At 45.1% G+C, this 18,749-nt stretch overlaps 15 non-coding genes across 15 annotated transcripts; all 15 read left to right on the top strand.

The window, feature by feature from the left end:
* Positions 1 to 159: 159 nt before the first annotated feature.
* On the top strand, positions 160 to 350 carry LOC141195612 (U2 spliceosomal RNA). The gene has a single exon (XR_012268194.1). It is a non-coding gene; the product is annotated as a U2 spliceosomal RNA (small nuclear RNA).
* Positions 351 to 1,470: 1,120 nt separating this feature from the next.
* LOC141195611 (U2 spliceosomal RNA) lies at positions 1,471 to 1,661 on the top strand. The gene has a single exon (XR_012268193.1). It is a non-coding gene; the product is annotated as a U2 spliceosomal RNA (small nuclear RNA).
* Positions 1,662 to 2,783: 1,122 nt separating this feature from the next.
* LOC141196204 (U2 spliceosomal RNA) lies at positions 2,784 to 2,974 on the top strand. Its single transcript, XR_012268768.1, has one exon. It is a non-coding gene; the product is annotated as a U2 spliceosomal RNA (small nuclear RNA).
* A 1,120-nt stretch (positions 2,975 to 4,094) lies between these two features.
* LOC141195610 (U2 spliceosomal RNA) lies at positions 4,095 to 4,285 on the top strand. Its single transcript, XR_012268192.1, has one exon. It is a non-coding gene; the product is annotated as a U2 spliceosomal RNA (small nuclear RNA).
* A 1,120-nt stretch (positions 4,286 to 5,405) lies between these two features.
* On the top strand, positions 5,406 to 5,596 carry LOC141195609 (U2 spliceosomal RNA). The gene has a single exon (XR_012268191.1). It is a non-coding gene; the product is annotated as a U2 spliceosomal RNA (small nuclear RNA).
* Positions 5,597 to 6,717: 1,121 nt separating this feature from the next.
* On the top strand, positions 6,718 to 6,908 carry LOC141195933 (U2 spliceosomal RNA). The gene has a single exon (XR_012268504.1). It is a non-coding gene; the product is annotated as a U2 spliceosomal RNA (small nuclear RNA).
* Positions 6,909 to 8,030: 1,122 nt separating this feature from the next.
* On the top strand, positions 8,031 to 8,221 carry LOC141195608 (U2 spliceosomal RNA). Its single transcript, XR_012268190.1, has one exon. It is a non-coding gene; the product is annotated as a U2 spliceosomal RNA (small nuclear RNA).
* A 1,120-nt stretch (positions 8,222 to 9,341) lies between these two features.
* LOC141195906 (U2 spliceosomal RNA) lies at positions 9,342 to 9,532 on the top strand. Its single transcript, XR_012268477.1, has one exon. It is a non-coding gene; the product is annotated as a U2 spliceosomal RNA (small nuclear RNA).
* A 1,120-nt stretch (positions 9,533 to 10,652) lies between these two features.
* On the top strand, positions 10,653 to 10,843 carry LOC141195607 (U2 spliceosomal RNA). The gene has a single exon (XR_012268189.1). It is a non-coding gene; the product is annotated as a U2 spliceosomal RNA (small nuclear RNA).
* Positions 10,844 to 11,965: 1,122 nt separating this feature from the next.
* On the top strand, positions 11,966 to 12,156 carry LOC141195606 (U2 spliceosomal RNA). Its single transcript, XR_012268188.1, has one exon. It is a non-coding gene; the product is annotated as a U2 spliceosomal RNA (small nuclear RNA).
* Positions 12,157 to 13,276: 1,120 nt separating this feature from the next.
* On the top strand, positions 13,277 to 13,467 carry LOC141195926 (U2 spliceosomal RNA). Its single transcript, XR_012268497.1, has one exon. It is a non-coding gene; the product is annotated as a U2 spliceosomal RNA (small nuclear RNA).
* A 1,120-nt stretch (positions 13,468 to 14,587) lies between these two features.
* LOC141195604 (U2 spliceosomal RNA) lies at positions 14,588 to 14,778 on the top strand. Its single transcript, XR_012268186.1, has one exon. It is a non-coding gene; the product is annotated as a U2 spliceosomal RNA (small nuclear RNA).
* A 1,120-nt stretch (positions 14,779 to 15,898) lies between these two features.
* Positions 15,899 to 16,089, top strand: LOC141195603 (U2 spliceosomal RNA). The gene has a single exon (XR_012268185.1). It is a non-coding gene; the product is annotated as a U2 spliceosomal RNA (small nuclear RNA).
* A 1,117-nt stretch (positions 16,090 to 17,206) lies between these two features.
* On the top strand, positions 17,207 to 17,397 carry LOC141195937 (U2 spliceosomal RNA). The gene has a single exon (XR_012268508.1). It is a non-coding gene; the product is annotated as a U2 spliceosomal RNA (small nuclear RNA).
* Positions 17,398 to 18,512: 1,115 nt separating this feature from the next.
* LOC141195602 (U2 spliceosomal RNA) lies at positions 18,513 to 18,703 on the top strand. Its single transcript, XR_012268184.1, has one exon. It is a non-coding gene; the product is annotated as a U2 spliceosomal RNA (small nuclear RNA).
* The last annotated feature ends 46 nt before the right edge of the window (positions 18,704 to 18,749 follow it).

Raw genomic sequence — 18,749 nt, 5'->3', positions numbered from 1 at the left:
AACGCGTGGATTGCAGCAGCAGCAAGCCGAAAAGTGCAGGCATGTGAGGGATCTAGAGGTTGACAGCATGTCTTCTTAACGGGAGTCCAGGTGGCCATCTCCACAAATGGACTTTTCAGAATCCTTGGGTGGCACCGTAGTCGGAAACCAATTCTGGTTATCGCTTCTCGGCCTTTTGGCTAAGATCAAGTGTAGTATCTGTTCTTATCAGTTTAATATCTGATACGTCCCCTATCTGGGGACCATATATTAAATGGATTTTTAGAACAGGGAGATGGAAAAAGAGCTTGCTCTGTCCACTCCACGCATTGACCTGGTATTGCAGTATCTCCAGGACCGGTGCACCCCTTCTTTAATGCAGTTTCTAAAATCAGAAAGAATTGAATTCAATGCTTTTTGTTCATTTTGCTTGTTTGTCGGATTTTGGGATGGACTCTTTGGCTTTGCTTTTCTTCTCCTCATTGGATTTTTCATGTTAAAAGTTGCAGAAGCCAGATGACAAGCTCATTTTGGTTCAACTTCAGCAACTGTGCATTGCATTGCCATGTAATGTAATGTAATGCAATGCTATCTATCTAGCTCTCCCTCTATACTTCCTTTTGGATAAACAGACATATTAGGCAAGCATTTTGGAGCTTTCACCTAAATAACTACAGGTGGTGAGATAAGCTGCACAATATAATTGACCTTTCAGTATATTGTTGCACACACACCATCTATTTAGCAAATGCCCTTGTTATCAACAGCAGCCTTTTAAACTCACCTGAGCTAACAGGTATGTGAGCTGGTTACTCTGCTGCGCTTAAAATTTCTTTTTTGGTTTGCTACAATGCCTTTTCTGAAACGTTGTCTCCCTCTGCTGGAACACTGACTTCTTTCATTTAATGCCTGCAGACTATAAAAGAGAAACCAACCCAAAAAGTTTGGTTGATTAGTCTGTGGCATTCTTTTAAACTGTTGCTTATGGCGGTCTCTGTGAGCTTCTCAGTGACATTCAGCCATCCAGGTATCCCGCCTGCAGTAGACGGAATGTGGCAATGGAACGCTGGCTGCGCGTGTCATAATAGGCTCTGAGCCTTTATATACCTGCGCACAGCAGCAGCCACCTTCAGTCTGCTGCTGGACAGCCAGCAGCAGCAGCAGCAGGAGAGGTAATTAATCAGCAACCCTCCTGCTAAGGGTAGACAGCTGCTCGTTCCACCCCCCCCCCGCCTTAATTGGTTCTCCTCCCTTCCAACGGTGTTGAGGCGGGTGGGAACAGCCGGGGGTTGAGGGTACTGTGCTAAAAGAGGTGGAGTTATGCAGATCTAAAACGCGTGGATTGCAGCAGCAGCAAGCCGAAAAATGCAAGCATGTGAGGGATCTAGAGGTTGACAGCATGTCTTCTTAACGGGAGTCCAGGTGGCCATCTCCACAAATGGACTTTTCAGAATCCTTGGGTGGCACCGTAGTCGGAAACCAATTCTGGTTATCGCTTCTCGGCCTTTTGGCTAAGATCAAGTGTAGTATCTGTTCTTATCAGTTTAATATCTGATACGTCCCCTATCTGGGGACCATATATTAAATGGATTTTTAGAACAGGGAGATGGAAAAAGAGCTTGCTCTGTCCACTCCACGCATTGACCTGGTATTGCAGTATCTCCAGGACCGGTGCACCCCTTCTTTAATGCAGTTTCTAAAATCAGAAAGAATTGAATTCAATGCTTTTTGTTCATTTTGCTTGTTTGTCGGATTTTGGGATGGACTCTTTGGCTTTGCTTTTCTTCTCCTCATTGGATTTTTCATGTTAAAAGTTGCAGAAGAGAGATGACAAGCTCATTTTGGTTCAACTTCAGCAACTGTGCATTGCATTGCCATGTAATGTAATGTAATGCAATGCTATCTATCTAGCTCTCCCTCTATACTTCCTTTTGGATAAACAGACATATTAGGCAAGCATTTTGGAGCTTTCACCTAAATAACTACAGGTGGTGAGATAAGCTGCACAATATAATTGACCTTTCAGTATATTGTTGCACACACACCATCTATTTAGCAAATGCCCTTGTTATCAACAGCAGCCTTTTAAACTCACCTGAGCTAACAGGTATGTGAGCTGGTTACTCTGCTGTGCTTAAAATTTCTTTTTTGGTTTGCTACAATGCCTTTTCTGAAACGTTGTCTCCCTCTGCTGGAACACTGACTTCTTTCATTTAATGCCTGCAGACTATAAAAGAGAAACCAACCCAAAAAGTTTGGTTGATTAGTCTGTGGCATTCTTTTAAACTGTTGCTTATGGCGGTCTCTGTGAGCTTCTCAGTGACATTCAGCCATCCAGGTATCCCGCCTGCAGTAGACGGAATGTGGCAATGGAACGCTGGCTGCGCGTGTCATAATAGGCTCTGAGCCTTTATATACCTGCGCACAGCAGCAGCCACCTTCAGTCTGCTGCTGGACAGCCAGCAGCAGCAGCAGCAGGAGAGGTAATTAATCAGCAACCCTCCTGCTAAGGGTAGACAGCTGCTCGTTCCACCCCCCCCCCCCGCCTTAATTGGTTCTCCTCCCTTCCAACGGTGTTGAGGCGGATGGGAACAGCCGGGGGTTGAGGGTACTGTGCTAAAAGAGGTGGAGTTATGCAGATCTAAAACGCGTGGATTGCAGCAGCAGCAAGCCGAAAAGTGCAGGCATGTGAGGGATCTAGAGGTTGACAGCATGTCTTCTTAACGGGAGTCCAGGTGGCCATCTCCACAAATGGACTTTTCAGAATCCTTGGGTGGCACCGTAGTCGGAAACCAATTCTGGTTATCGCTTCTCGGCCTTTTGGCTAAGATCAAGTGTAGTATCTGTTCTTATAAGTTTAATATCTGATACGTCCCCTATCTGGGGACCATATATTAAATGGATTTTTAGAACAGGGAGATGGAAAAAGAGCTTGCTCTGTCCACTCCACTCATTGACCTGGTATTGCAGTATCTCCAGGACCGGTGCACCCCTTCTTTAATGCAGTTTCTAAAATCAGAAAGAATTGAATTCAATGCTTTTTGTTCATTTTGCTTGTTTGTCGGATTTTGGGATGGACTCTTTGGCTTTGCTTTTCTTCTCCTCATTGGATTTTTCATGTTAAAAGTTGCAGAAGCCAGATGACAAGCTCATTTTGGTTCAACTTCAGCAACTGTGCATTGCATTGCCATGTAATGTAATGTAATGCAATGCTATCTATCTAGCTCTCCCTCTATACTTCCTTTTGGATAAACAGACATATTAGGCAAGCATTTTGGAGCTTTCACCTAAATAACTACAGGTGGTGAGATAAGCTGCACAATATAATTGACCTTTCAGTATATTGTTGCACACACACCATCTATTTAGCAAATGCCCTTGTTATCAACAGCAGCCTTTTAAACTCACCTGAGCTAACAGGTATGTGAGCTGGTTACTCTGCTGCGCTTAAAATTTCTTTTTTGGTTTGCTACAATGCCTTTTCTGAAACGTTGTCTCCCTCTGCTGGAACACTGACTTCTTTCATTTAATGCCTGCAGACTATAAAAGAGAAACCAACCCAAAAAGTTTCGTTGATTAGTCTGTGGCATTCTTTTAAACTGTTGCTTATGGCGGTCTCTGTGAGCTTCTCAGTGACATTTAGCCATCCAGGTATCCCGCCTGCAGTAGACGGAATGTGGCAATGGAACGCTGGCTGCGCGTGTCATAATAGGCTCTGAGCCTTTATATACCTGCGCACAGCAGCAGCCACCTTCAGTCTGCTGCTGGACAGCCAGCAGCAGCAGCAGCAGGAGAGGTAATTAATCAGCAACCCTCCTGCTAAGGGTAGACAGCTGCTCGTTCCACCCCCCCCCCGCCTTAATTGGTTCTCCTCCCTTCCAACGGTGTTGAGGCGGGTGGGAACAGCCGGGGGTTGAGGGTACTGTGCTAAAAGAGGTGGAGTTATGCAGATCTAAAACGCGTGGATTGCAGCAGCAGCAAGCCGAAAAGTGCAGGCATGTGAGGGATCTAGAGGTTGACAGCATGTCTTCTTAACGGGAGTCCAGGTGGCCATCTCCACAAATGGACTTTTCAGAATCCTTGGGTGGCACCGTAGTCGGAAACCAATTCTGGTTATCGCTTCTCGGCCTTTTGGCTAAGATCAAGTGTAGTATCTGTTCTTATCAGTTTAATATCTGATACGTCCCCTATCTGGGGACCATATATTAAATGGATTTTTAGAACAGGGAGATGGAAAAAGAGCTTGCTCTGTCCACTCCACGCATTGACCTGGTATTGCAGTATCTCCAGGACCGGTGCACCCCTTCTTTAATGCAGTTTCTAAAATCAGAAAGAATTGAATTCAATGCTTTTTGTTCATTTTGCTTGTTTGTCGGATTTTGGGATGGACTCTTTGGCTTTGCTTTTCTTCTCCTCATTGGATTTTTCATGTTAAAAGTTGCAGAAGCCAGATGACAAGCTCATTTTGGTTCAACTTCAGCAACTGTGCATTGCATTGCCATGTAATGTAATGTAATGCAATGCTATCTATCTAGCTCTCCCTCTATACTTCCTTTTGGATAAACAGACATATTAGGCAAGCATTTTGGAGCTTTCACCTAAATAACTACAGGTGGTGAGATAAGCTGCACAATATAATTGACCTTTCAGTATATTGTTGCACACACACCATCTATTTAGCAAATGCCCTTGTTATCAACAGCAGCCTTTTAAACTCACCTGAGCTAACAGGTATGTGAGCTGGTTACTCTGCTGCGCTTAAAATTTCTTTTTTGGTTTGCTACAATGCCTTTTCTGAAACGTTGTCTCCCTCTGCTGGAACACTGACTTCTTTCATTTAATGCCTGCAGACCATAAAAGAGAAACCAACCCAAAAAGTTTGGTTGATTAGTCTGTGGCATTCTTTTAAACTGTTGCTTATGGCGGTCTCTGTGAGCTTCTCAGTGACATTCAGCCATCCAGGTATCCCGCCTGCAGTAGACGGAATGTGGCAATGGAACGCTGGCTGCGCGTGTCATAATAGGCTCTGAGCCTTTATATACCTGCGCACAGCAGCAGCCACCTTCAGTCTGCTGCTGGACAGCCAGCAGCAGCAGCAGCAGGAGAGGTAATTAATCAGCAACCCTCCTGCTAAGGGTAGACAGCTGCTCGTTCCACCCCCCCCCCGCCTTAATTGGTTCTCCTCCCTTCCAACGGTGTTGAGGCGGGTGGGAACAGCCGGGGGTTGAGGGTACTGTGCTAAAAGAGGTGGAGTTATGCAGATCTAAAACGCGTGGATTGCAGCAGCAGCAAGCCGAAAAGTGCAGGCATGTGAGGGATCTAGAGGTTGACAGCATGTCTTCTTAACGGGAGTCCAGGTGGCCATCTCCACAAATGGACTTTTCAGAATCCTTGGGTGGCACCGTAGTCGGAAACCAATTCTGGTTATCGCTTCTCGGCCTTTTGGCTAAGATCAAGTGTAGTATCTGTTCTTATCAGTTTAATATCTGATACGTCCCCTATCTGGGGACCATATATTAAATGGATTTTTAGAACAGGGAGATGGAAAAAGAGCTTGCTCTGTCCACTCCACGCATTGACCTGGTATTGCAGTATCTCCAGGACCGGTGCACCCCTTCTTTAATGCAGTTTCTAAAATCAGAAAGAATTGAATTCAATGCTTTTTGTTCATTTTGCTTGTTTGTCGGATTTTGGGATGGACTCTTTGGCTTTGCTTTTCTTCTCCTCATTGGATTTTTCATGTTAAAAGTTGCAGAAGCCAGATGACAAGCTCATTTTGGTTCAACTTCAGCAACTGTGCATTGCATTGCCATGTAATGTAATGTAATGCAATGCTATCTATCTAGCTCTCCCTCTATACTTCCTTTTGGATAAACAGACATATTAGGCAAGCATTTTGGAGCTTTCACCTAAATAACTACAGGTGGTGAGATAAGCTGCACAATATAATTGACCTTTCAGTATATTGTTGCACACACACCATCTATTTAGCAAATGCCCTTGTTATCAACAGCAGCCTTTTAAACTCACCTGAGCTAACAGGTATGTGAGCTGGTTACTCTGCTGCGCTTAAAATTTATTTTTTGGTTTGCTACAATGCCTTTTCTGAAACGTTGTCTCCCTCTGCTGGAACACTGACTTCTTTCATTTAATGCCTGCAGACTATAAAAGAGAAACCAACCCAAAAAGTTTGGTTGATTAGTCTGTGGCATTCTTTTAAACTGTTGCTTATGGCGGTCTCTGTGAGATTCTCAGTGACATTCAGCCATCCAGGTATCCCGCCTGCAGTAGACGGAATGTGGCAATGGAACGCTGGCTGCGCGTGTCATAATAGGCTCTGAGCCTTTATATACCTGCGCACAGCAGCAGCCACCTTCAGTCTGCTGCTGGACAGCCAGCAGCAGCAGCAGCAGGAGAGGTAATTAATCAGCAACCCTCCTGCTAAGGGTAGACAGCTGCTCGTTCCACCCCCCCCCCCGCCTTAATTGGTTCTCCTCCCTTCCAACGGTGTTGAGGCGGGTGGGAACAGCCGGGGGTTGAGGGTACTGTGCTAAAAGAGGTGGAGTTATGCAGATCTAAAATGCGTGGATTGCAGCAGTAGCAAGCCGAAAAGTGCAGGCATGTGAGGGATCTAGAGGTTGACAGCATGTCTTCTTAACGGGAGTCCAGGTGGCCATCTCCACAAATGGACTTTTCAGAATCCTTGGGTGGCACCGTAGTCGGAAACCAATTCTGGTTATCGCTTCTCGGCCTTTTGGCTAAGATCAAGTGTAGTATCTGTTCTTATCAGTTTAATATCTGATACGTCCCCTATCTGGGGACCATATATTAAATGGATTTTTAGAACAGGGAGATGGAAAAAGAGCTTGCTCTGTCCACTCCACGCATTGACCTGGTATTGCAGTATCTCCAGGATCGGTGCACCCCTTCTTTAATGCAGTTTCTAAAATCAGAAAGAATTGAATTCAATGCTTTTTGTTCATTTTGCTTGTTTGTCGGATTTTGGGATGGACTCTTTGGCTTTGCTTTTCTTCTCCTCATTGGATTTTTCATGTTAAAAGTTGCAGAAGCCAGATGACAAGCTCATTTTGGTTCAACTTCAGCAACTGTGCATTGCATTGCCATGTAATGTAATGTAATGCAATGCTATCTATCTAGCTCTCCCTCTATACTTCCTTTTGGATAAACAGACATATTAGGCAAGCATTTTGGAGCTTTCACCTAAATAACTACAGGTGGTGAGATAAGCTGCACAATATAATTGACCTTTCAGTATATTGTTGCACACACACCATCTATTTAGCAAATGCCCTTGTTATCAACAGCAGCCTTTTAAACTCACCTGAGCTAACAGGTATGTGAGCTGGTTACTCTGCTGCGCTTAAAATTTCTTTTTTGGTTTGCTACAATGCCTTTTCTGAAACGTTGTCTCCCTCTGCTGGAACACTGACTTCTTTCATTTAATGCCTGCAGACTATAAAAGAGAAACCAACCCAAAAAGTTTGGTTGATTAGTCTGTGGCATTCTTTTAAACTGTTGCTTATGGCGGTCTCTGTGAGCTTCTCAGTGACATTCAGCCATCCAGGTATCCCGCCTGCAGTAGACGGAATGTGGCAATGGAACGCTGGCTGCGCGTGTCATAATAGGCTCTGAGCCTTTATATACCTGCGCACAGCAGCAGCCACCTTCAGTCTGCTGCTGGACAGCCAGCAGCAGCAGCAGCAGGAGAGGTAATTAATCAGCAACCCTCCTGCTAAGGGTAGACAGCTGCTCGTTCCACCCCCCCCCCCCGCCTTAATTGGTTCTCCTCCCTTCCAACGGTGTTGAGGCGGGTGGGAACAGCCGGGGGTTGAGGGTACTGTGCTAAAAGAGGTGGAGTTATGCAGATCTAAAACGCGTGGATTGCAGTAGCAGCAAGCCGAAAAGTGCAGGCATGTGAGGGATCTACAGGTTGACAGCATGTCTTCTTAACGGGAGTCCAGGTGGCCATCTCCACAAATGGACTTTTCAGAATCCTTGGGTGGCACCGTAGTCGGAAACCAATTCTGGTTATCGCTTCTCGGCCTTTTGGCTAAGATCAAGTGTAGTATCTGTTCTTATCAGTTTAATATCTGATACGTCCCCTATCTGGGGACCATATATTAAATGGATTTTTAGAACAGGGAGATGGAAAAAGAGCTTGCTCTGTCCACTCCACGCATTGACCTGGTATTGCAGTATCTCCAGGACCGGTGCACCCCTTCTTTAATGCAGTTTCTAAAATCAGAAAGAATTGAATTCAATGCTTTTTGTTCATTTTGCTTGTTTGTCGGATTTTGGGATGGACTCTTTGGCTTTGCTTTTCTTCTCCTCATTGGATTTTTCATGTTAAAAGTTGCAGAAGCCAGATGACAAGCTCATTTTGGTTCAACTTCAGCAACTGTGCATTGCATTGCCATGTAATGTAATGTAATGCAATGCTATCTATCTAGCTCTCCCTCTATACTTCCTTTTGGATAAACAGACATATTAGGCAAGCATTTTGGAGCTTTCACCTAAATAACTACAGGTGGTGAGATAAGCTGCACAATATAATTGACCTTTCAGTATATTGTTGCACACACACCATCTATTTAGCAAATGCCCTTGTTATCAACAGCAGCCTTTTAAACTCACCTGAGCTAACAGGTATGTGAGCTGGTTACTCTGCTGCGCTTAAAATTTCTTTTTTGGTTTGCTACAATGCCTTTTCTGAAACGTTGTCTCCCTCTGCTGGAACACTGACTTCTTTCATTTAATGCCTGCAGACTATAAAAGAGAAACCAACCCAAAAAGTTTGGTTGATTAGTCTGTGGCATTCTTTTAAACTGTTGCTTATGGCGGTCTCTGTGAGCTTCTCAGTGACATTCAGCCATCCAGGTATCCCGCCTGCAGTAGACGGAATGTGGCAATGGAACGCTGGCTGCGCGTGTCATAATAGGCTCTGAGCCTTTATATACCTGCGCACAGCAGCAGCCACCTTCAGTCTGCTGCTGGACAGCCAGCAGCAGCAGCAGCAGGAGAGGTAATTAATCAGCAACCCTCCTGCTAAGGGTAGACAGCTGCTCGTTCCACCCCCCCCCCGCCTTAATTGGTTCTCCTCCCTTCCAACGGTGTTGAGGCGGGTGGGAGCAGCCGGGGGTTGAGGGTACTGTGCTAAAAGAGGTGGAGTTATGCAGATCTAAAACGCGTGGATTGCAGCAGCAGCAAGCCGAAAAGTGCAGGCATGTGAGGGATCTAGAGGTTGACAGCATGTCTTCTTAACGGGAGTCCAGGTGGCCATCTCCACAAATGGACTTTTCAGAATCCTTGGGTGGCACCGTAGTCGGAAACCAATTCTGGTTATCGCTTCTCGGCCTTTTGGCTAAGATCAAGTGTAGTATCTGTTCTTATCAGTTTAATATCTGATACGTCCCCTATCTGGGGACCATATATTAAATGGATTTTTAGAACAGGGAGATGGAAAAAGAGCTTGCTCTGTCCACTCCACGCATTGACCTGGTATTGTAGTATCTCCAGGACCGGTGCACCCCTTCTTTAATGCAGTTTCTAAAATCAGAAAGAATTGAATTCAATGCTTTTTGTTCATTTTGCTTGTTTGTCGGATTTTGGGATGGACTCTTTGGCTTTGCTTTTCTTCTCCTCATTGGATTTTTCATGTTAAAAGTTGCAGAAGCCAGATGACAAGCTCATTTTGGTTCAACTTCAGCAACTGTGCATTGCATTGCCATGTAATGTAATGTAATGCAATGCTATCTATCTAGCTCTCCCTCTATACTTCCTTTTGGATAAACAGACATATTAGGCAAGCATTTTGGAGCTTTCACCTAAATAACTACAGGTGGTGAGATAAGCTGCACAATATAATTGACCTTTCAGTATATTGTTGCACACACACCATCTATTTAGCAAATGCCCTTGTTATCAACAGCAGCCTTTTAAACTCACCTGAGCTAACAGGTATGTGAGCTGGTTACTCTGCTGCGCTTAAAATTTCTTTTTTGGTTTGCTACAATGCCTTTTCTGAAACGTTGTCTCCCTCTGCTGGAACACTGACTTCTTTCATTTAATGCCTGCAGACTATAAAAGAGAAACCAACCCAAAAAGTTTGGTTGATTAGTCTGTGGCATTCTTTTAAACTGTTGCTTATGGCGGTCTCTGTGAGCTTCTCAGTGACATTCAGCCATCCAGGTATCCCGCCTGCAGTAGACGGAATGTGGCAATGGAACGCTGGCTGCGCGTGTCATAATAGGCTCTGAGCCTTTATATACCTGCGCACAGCAGCAGCCACCTTCAGTCTGCTGCTGGACAGCCAGCAGCAGCAGCAGCAGGAGAGATAATTAATCAGCAACCCTCCTGCTAAGGGTAGACAGCTGCTCGTTCCACCCCCCCCCCGCCTTAATTGGTTCTCCTCCCTTCCAACGGTGTTGAGGCGGGTGGGAACAGCCGGGGGTTGAGGGTACTGTGCTAAAAGAGGTGGAGTTATGCAGATCTAAAACGCGTGGATTGCAGCAGCAGCAAGCCGAAAAGTGCAGGCATGTGAGGGATCTAGAGGTTGACAGCATGTCTTCTTAACGGGAGTCCAGGTGGCCATCTCCACAAATGGACTTTTCAGAATCCTTGGGTGGCACCGTAGTCGGAAACCAATTCTGGTTATCGCTTCTCGGCCTTTTGGCTAAGATCAAGTGTAGTATCTGTTCTTATCAGTTTAATATCTGATACGTCCCCTATCTGGGGACCATATATTAAATGGATTTTTAGAACAGGGAGATGGAAAAAGAGCTTGCTCTGTCCACTCCACGCATTGACCTGGTATTGCAGTATCTCCAGGACCGGTGCACCCCTTCTTTAATGCAGTTTCTAAAATCAGAAAGAATTGAATTCAATGCTTTTTGTTCATTTTGCTTGTTTGTCGGATTTTGGGATGGACTCTTTGGCTTTGCTTTTCTTCTCCTCATTGGATTTTTCATGTTAAAAGTTGCAGAAGCCAGATGACAAGCTCATTTTGGTTCAACTTCAGCAACTGTGCATTGCATTGCCATGTAATGTAATGTAATGCAATGCTATCTATCTAGCTCTCCCTCTATACTTCCTTTTGGATAAACAGACATATTAGGCAAGCATTTTGGAGCTTTCACCTAAATAACTACAGGTGGTGAGATAAGCTGCACAATATAATTGACCTTCCAGTATATTGTTGCACACACACCATCTATTTAGCAAATGCCCTTGTTATCAACAGCAGCCTTTTAAACTCACCTGAGCTAACAGGTATGTGAGCTGGTTACTCTGCTGCGCTTAAAATTTCTTTTTTGGTTTGCTACAATGCCTTTTCTGAAACGTTGTCTCCCTCTGCTGGAACACTGACTTCTTTCATTTAATGCCTGCAGACTATAAAAGAGAAACCAACCCAAAAAGTTTGGTTGATTAGTCTGTGGCATTCTTTTAAACTGTTGCTTATGGCGGTCTCTGTGAGCTTCTCAGTGACATTCAGCCATCCAGGTATCCCGCCTGCAGTAGACGGAATGTGGCAATGGAACGCTGGCTGCGCGTGTCATAATAGGCTCTGAGCCTTTATATACCTGCGCACAGCAGCAGCCACCTTCAGTCTGCTGCTGGACAGCCAGCAGCAGCAGCAGCAGGAGAGGTAATTAATCAGCAACCCTCCTGCTAAGGGTAGACAGCTGCTCGTTCCACCCCCCCCCCCCGCCTTAATTGGTTCTCCTCCCTTCCAACGGTGTTGAGGCGGGTGGGAACAGCCGGGGGTTGAGGGTACTGTGCTAAAAGAGGTGGAGTTATGCAGATCTAAAACGCGTGGATTGCAGCAGCAGCAAGCCGAAAAGTGCAGGCATGTGAGGGATCTAGAGGTTGACAGCATGTCTTCTTAACGGGAGTCCAGGTGGCCATCTCCACAAATGGACTTTTCAGAATCCTTGGGTGGCACCGTAGTCGGAAACCAATTCTGGTTATCGCTTCTCGGCCTTTTGGCTAAGATCAAGTGTAGTATCTGTTCTTATCAGTTTAATATCTGATACGTCCCCTATCTGGGGACCATATATTAAATGGATTTTTAGAACAGGGAGATGGAAAAAGAGCTTGCTCTGTCCACTCCACGCATTGACCTGGTATTGCAGTATCTCCAGGACCGGTGCACCCCTTCTTTAATGCAGTTTCTAAAATCAGAAAGAATTGAATTCAATGCTTTTTGTTCATTTTGCTTGTTTGTCGGATTTTGGGATGGACTCTTTGGCTTTGCTTTTCTTCTCCTCATTGGATTTTTCATGTTAAAAGTTGCAGAAGCCAGATGACAAGCTCATTTTGGTTCAACTTCAGCAACTGTGCATTGCATTGCCATGTAATGTAATGTAATGCAATGCTATCTATCTAGCTCTCCCTCTATACTTCCTTTTGGATAAACAGACATATTAGGCAAGCATTTTGGAGCTTTCACCTAAATAACTACAGGTGGTGAGATAAGCTGCACAATATAATTGACCTTTCAGTATATTGTTGCACACACACCATCTATTTAGCAAATGCCCTTGTTATCAACAGCAGCCTTTTAAACTCACCTGAGCTAACAGGTATGTGAGCTGGTTACTCTGCTGCGCTTAAAATTTCTTTTTTGGTTTGCTACAATGCCTTTTCTGAAACGTTGTCTCCCTCTGCTGGAACACTGACTTCTTTCATTTAATGCCTGCAGACTATAAAAGAGAAACCAACCCAAAAAGTTTGGTTGATTAGTCTGTGGCATTCTTTTAAACTGTTGCTTATGGCGGTCTCTGTGAGCTTCTCAGTGACATTCAGCCATCCAGGTATCCCGCCTGCAGTAGACGGAATGTGGCAATGGAACGCTGGCTGCGCGTGTCATAATAGGCTCTGAGCCTTTATATACCTGCGCACAGCAGCAGCCACCTTCAGTCTGCTGCTGGACAGCCAGCAGCAGCAGCAGCAGGAGAGGTAATTAATCAGCAACCCTCCTGCTAAGGGTAGACAGCTGCTCGTTCCACCCCCCCCCCGCCTTAATTGGTTCTCCTCCCTTCCAACGGTGTTGAGGCGGGTGGGAACAGCCGGGGGTTGAGGGTACTGTGCTAAAAGAGGTGGAGTTATGCAGATCTAAAACGCGTGGATTGCAGCAGCAGCAAGCCGAAAAGTGCAGGCATGTGAGGGATCTAGAGGTTGACAGCATGTCTTCTTAACGGGAGTCCAGGTGGCCATCTCCACAAATGGACTTTTCAGAATCCTTGGGTGGCACCGTAGTCGGAAACCAATTCTGGTTATCGCTTCTCGGCCTTTTGGCTAAGATCAAGTGTAGTATCTGTTCTTGTCAGTTTAATATCTGATACGTCCCCTATCTGGGGACCATATATTAAATGGATTTTTAGAACAGGGAGATGGAAAAAGAGCTTGCTCTGTCCACTCCACGCATTGACCTGGTATTGCAGTATCTCCAGGACCGGTGCACCCCTTCTTTAATGCAGTTTCTAAAATCAGAAAGAATTGAATTCAATGCTTTTTGTTCATTTTGCTTGTTTGTCGGATTTTGGGATGGACTCTTTGGCTTTGCTTTTCTTCTCCTCATTGGATTTTTCATGTTAAAAGTTGCAGAAGCCAGATGACAAGCTCATTTTGGTTCAACTTCAGCAACTGTGCATTGCATTGCCATGTAATGTAATGTAATGCAATGCTATCTATCTAGCTCTCCCTCTATACTTCCTTTTGGATAAACAGACATATTAGGCAAGCATTTTGGAGCTTTCACCTAAATAACTACAGGTGGTGAGATAAGCTGCACAATATAATTGACCTTTCAGTATATTGTTGCACACACACCATCTATTTAGCAAATGCCCTTGTTATCAACAGCAGCCTTTTAAACTCACCTGAGCTAACAGGTATGTGAGCTGGTTACTCTGCTGCGCTTAAAATTTCTTTTTTGGTTTGCTACAATGCCTTTTCTGAAACGTTGTCTCCCTCTGCTGGAACACTGACTTCTTTCATTTAATGCCTGCAGACTATAAAAGAGAAACCAACCCAAAAAGTTTGGTTGATTAGTCTGTGGCATTCTTTTAAACTGTTGCTTATGGCGGTCTCTGTGAGCTTCTCAGTGACATTCAGCCATCCAGGTATCCCGCCTGCAGTAGACGGAATGTGGCAATGGAACGCTGGCTGCGCGTGTCATAATAGGCTCTGAGCCTTTATATACCTGCGCACAGCAGCAGCCACCTTCAGTCTGCTGCTGGACAGCCAGCAGCAGCAGCAGGAGAGGTAATTAATCAGCAACCCTCCTGCTAAGGGTAGACAGCTGCTCGTTCCACCCCCCCCCCCCCGCCTTAATTGGTTCTCCACCCTTCCAACGGTGTTGAGGCGGGTGGGAACAGCCGGGGGTTGAGGGTACTGTGCTAAAAGAGGTGGAGTTATGCAGATCTAAAACGCGTGGATTGCAGCAGCAGCAAGCCGAAAAGTGCAGGCATGTGAGGGATCTAGAGGTTGACAGCATGTCTTCTTAACGGGAGTCCAGGTGGCCATCTCCACAAATGGACTTTTCAGAATCCTTGGGTGGCACCGTAGTCGGAAACCAATTCTGGTTATCGCTTCTCGGCCTTTTGGCTAAGATCAAGTGTAGTATCTGTTCTTATCAGTTTAATATCTGATACGTCCCCTATCTGGGGACCATATATTAAATGGATTTTTAGAACAGGGAGATGGAAAAAGAGCTTGCTCTGTCCACTCCACGCATTGACCTGGTATTGCAGTATCTCCAGGACCGGTGCACCCCTTCTTTAATGCAGTTTCTAAAATCAGAAAGAATTGAATTCAATGCTTTTTGTTCATTTTGCTTGTTTGTCGGATTTTGGGATGGACTCTTTGGCTTTGCTTTTCTTCTCCTCATTGGATTTTTCATGTTAAAAGTTGCAGAAGCCAGATGACAAGCTCATTTTGGTTCAACTTCAGCAACTGTGCATTGCATTGCCATGTAATGTAATGTAATGCAATGCTATCTATCTAGCTCTCCCTCTATACTTCCTTTTGGATAAACAGACATATTAGGCAAGCATTTTGGAGCTTTCACCTAAATAACTACAGGTGGTGAGATAAGCTGCACAATATAATTGACCTTTCAGTATATTGTTGCACACACACCATCTATTTAGCAAATGCCCTTGTTATCAACAGCAGCCTTTTAAACTCACCTGAGCTAACAGGTATGTGAGCTGGTTACTCTGCTGCGCTTAAAATTTCTTTTTTGGTTTGCTACAATGCCTTTTCTGAAACGTTGTCTCCCTCTGCTGGAACACTGACTTCTTTCATTTAATGCCTGCAGACTATAAAAGAGAAACCAACCCAAAAAGTTTGGTTGATTAGTCTGTGGCATTCTTTTAAACTGTTGCTTATGGCGGTCTCTGTGAGCTTCTCAGTGACATTCAGCCATCCAGGTATCCCGCCTGCAGTAGACGGAATGTGGCAATGGAACGCTGGCTGCGCGTGTCATAATAGGCTCTGAGCCTTTATATACCTGCGCACAGCAGCAGCCACCTTCAGTCTGCTGCTGGACAGCCAGCAGCAGCAGCAGCAGGAGAGGTAATTAATCAGCAACCCTCCTGCTAAGGGTAGACAGCTGCTCGTTCCACCCCCCCCCCGCCTTAATTGGTTCTCCTCCCTTCCAACGGTGTTGAGGCGGGTGGGAACAGCCGGGGGTTGAGGGTACTGTGCTAAAAGAGGTGGAGTTATGCAGATCTAAAACGCGTGGATTGCAGCAGCAGCAAGCCGAAAAGTGCAGGCATGTGAGGGATCTAGAGGTTGACAGCATGTCTTCTTAACGGGAGTCCAGGTGGCCATCTCCACAAATGGACTTTTCAGAATCCTTGGGTGGCACCGTAGTCGGAAACCAATTCTGGTTATCGCTTCTCGGCCTTTTGGCTAAGATCAAGTGTAGTATCTGTTCTTATCAGTTTAATATCTGATACGTCCCCTATCTGGGGACCATATATTAAATGGATTTTTAGAACAGGGAGATGGAAAAAGAGCTTGCTCTGTCCACTCCACGCATTGACCTGGTATTGCAGTATCTCCAGGACCGGTGCACCCCTTCTTTAATGCAGTTTCTAAAATCAGAAAGAATTGAATTCAATGCTTTTTGTTCATTTTGCTTGTTTGTCGGATTTTGGGATGGACTCTTTGGCTTTGCTTTTCTTCTCCTCATTGGATTTTTCATGTTAAAAGTTGCAGAAGCCAGATGACAAGCTCATTTTGGTTCAACTTCAGCAACTGTGCATTGCATTGCCATGTAATGTAATGTAATGCAATGCTATCTATCTAGCTCTCCCTCTATACTTCCTTTTGGATAAACAGACATATTAGGCAAGCATTTTGGAGCTTTCACCTAAATAACTACAGGTGGTGAGATAAGCTGCACAATATAATTGACCTTTCAGTATATTGTTGCACACACACCATCTATTTAGCAAATGCCCTTGTTATCAACAGCAGCCTTTTAAACTCACCTGAGCTAACAGGTATGTGAGCTGGTTACTCTGCTGCGCTTAAAATTTCTTTTTTGGTTTGCTACAATGCCTTTTCTGAAACGTTGTCTCCCTCTGCTGGAACACTGACTTCTTTCATTTAATGCCTGCAGACTATAAAAGAGAAACCAACCCAAAAAGTTTGGTTGATTAGTCTGTGGCATTCTTTTAAACTGTTGCTTATGGCGGTCTCTGTGAGCTTCTCAGTGACATTCAGCCATCCAGGTATCCCGCCTGCAGTAGACGGAATGTGGCAATGGAACGCTGGCTGCGCGTGTCATAATAGGCTCTGAGCCTTTATATACCTGCGCACAGCAGCAGCCACCTTCAGTCTGCTGCTGGACAGCCAGCAGCAGCAGCAGGAGAGGTAATTAATCAGCAACCCTCCTGCTAAGGGTAGACAGCTGCTCGTTCCACCCCCCCCCCGCCTTAATTGGTTCTCCTCCATTCCAACGGTGTTGAGGCGGGTGGGAACAGCCGGGGGTTGAGGGTACTGTGCTAAAAGAGGTGGAGTTATGCAGATCTAAAACGCGTGGATTGCAGCAGCAGCAAGCCGAAAAGTGCAGGCATGTGAGGGATCTAGAGGTTGACAGCATGTCTTCTTAACGGGAGTCCAGGTGGCCATCTCCACAAATGGACTTTTCAGAATCCTTGGGTGGCACCGTAGTCGGAAACCAATTCTGGTTATCGCTTCTCGGCCGTTTGGCTAAGATCAAGTGTAGTATCTGTTCTTATCAGTTTAATATCTGATACGTCCCCTATCTGGGGACCATATATTAAATGGATTTTTAGAACAGGGAGATGGAAAAAGAGCTTGCTCTGTCCACTCCACGCATTGACCTGGTATTGCAGTATCTCCAGGACCGGTGCACCCCTTCTTTAATGCAGTTTCTAAAATCAGAAAGAATTGAATTCAATGCTTTTTGTTCATTTTGCTTGTTTGTCGGATTTTGGGATGGACTCTTTGGCTTTGCTTTTCTTCTCCTCATTGGATTTTTCATGTTAAAAGTTGCAGAAGCCAGATGACAAGCTCATTTTGGTTCAACTTCAGCAACTGTGCATTGCATTGCCATGTAATGTAATGTAATGCAATGCTATCTATCTAGCTCTCCCTCTATACTTCCTTTTGGATAAACAGACATATTAGGCAAGCATTTTGGAGCTTTCACCTAAATAACTACAGGTGGTGAGATAAGCTGCACAATATAATTGACCTTTCAGTATATTGTTGCACACACACCATCTATTTAGCAAATGCCCTTGTTATCAACAGCAGCCTTTTAAACTCACCTGAGCTAACAGGTATGTGAGCTGGTTACTCTGCTGCGCTTAAAATTTCTTTTTTGGTTTGCTACAATGCCTTTTCTGAAACGTTGTCTCCCTCTGCTGGAACACTGACTTCTTTCATTTAATGCCTGCAGACTATAAAAGAGAAACCAACCCAAAAAGTTTGGTTGATTAGTCTGTGGCATTCTTTTAAACTGTTGCTTATGGCGGTCTCTGTGAGCTTCTCAGTGACATTCAGCCATCCAGGTATCCCGCCTGCAGTAGACGGAATGTGGCAATGGAACGCTGGCTGCGCGTGTCATAATAGGCTCTGAGCCTTTATATACCTGCGCACAGCAGCAGCCACCTTCAGTCTGCTGCTGGACAGCCAGCAGCAGCAGCAGGAGAGGTAATTAATCAGCAACCCTCCTGCTAAGGGTAGACAGCTGCTCGTTCCACCCCCCCCCCGCCTTAATTGGTTCTCCTCCCTTCCAACGGTGTTGAGGCGGGTGGGAACAGCCGGGGGTTGAGGGTACTGTGCTAAAAGAGGTGGTTATGCAGATCTAAAACGCGTGGATTGCAGCAGCAGCAAGCCGAAAAGTGCAGGCATGTGAGGGATCTAGAGGTTGACAGCATGTCTTCTTAACGGGAGTCCAGTTGGCCATCTCCACAAATGGACTTTTCAGAATCCTTGGGTGGCACCGTAGTCGGAAACCAATTCTGGTTATCGCTTCTCGGCCTTTTGGCTAAGATCAAGTGTAGTATCTGTTCTTATCAGTTTAATATCTGATACGTCCCCTATCTGGGGACCATATATTAAATGGATTTTTAGAACAGGGAGATGGAAAAAGAGCTTGCTCTGTCCACTCCACGCATTGACCTGGTATTGCAGTATCTCCAGGACCGGTGCACCCCTTCTTTAATGCAGTTTCTAAAATCAGAAAGAATTGAATTCAATGCTTT

Source organism: Phyllobates terribilis, unplaced genomic scaffold, assembly GCF_046119375.1.
Source record: "Phyllobates terribilis strain yellow unplaced genomic scaffold, ASM4611937v1 Scaffold_74__1_contigs__length_7073193, whole genome shotgun sequence".
NCBI lineage: Eukaryota > Metazoa > Chordata > Amphibia > Anura > Dendrobatidae > Phyllobates > Phyllobates terribilis.
Note: the sequence above shows the minus strand (reverse complement) of the source record. Positions and strands in the feature narration are given on the sequence as shown.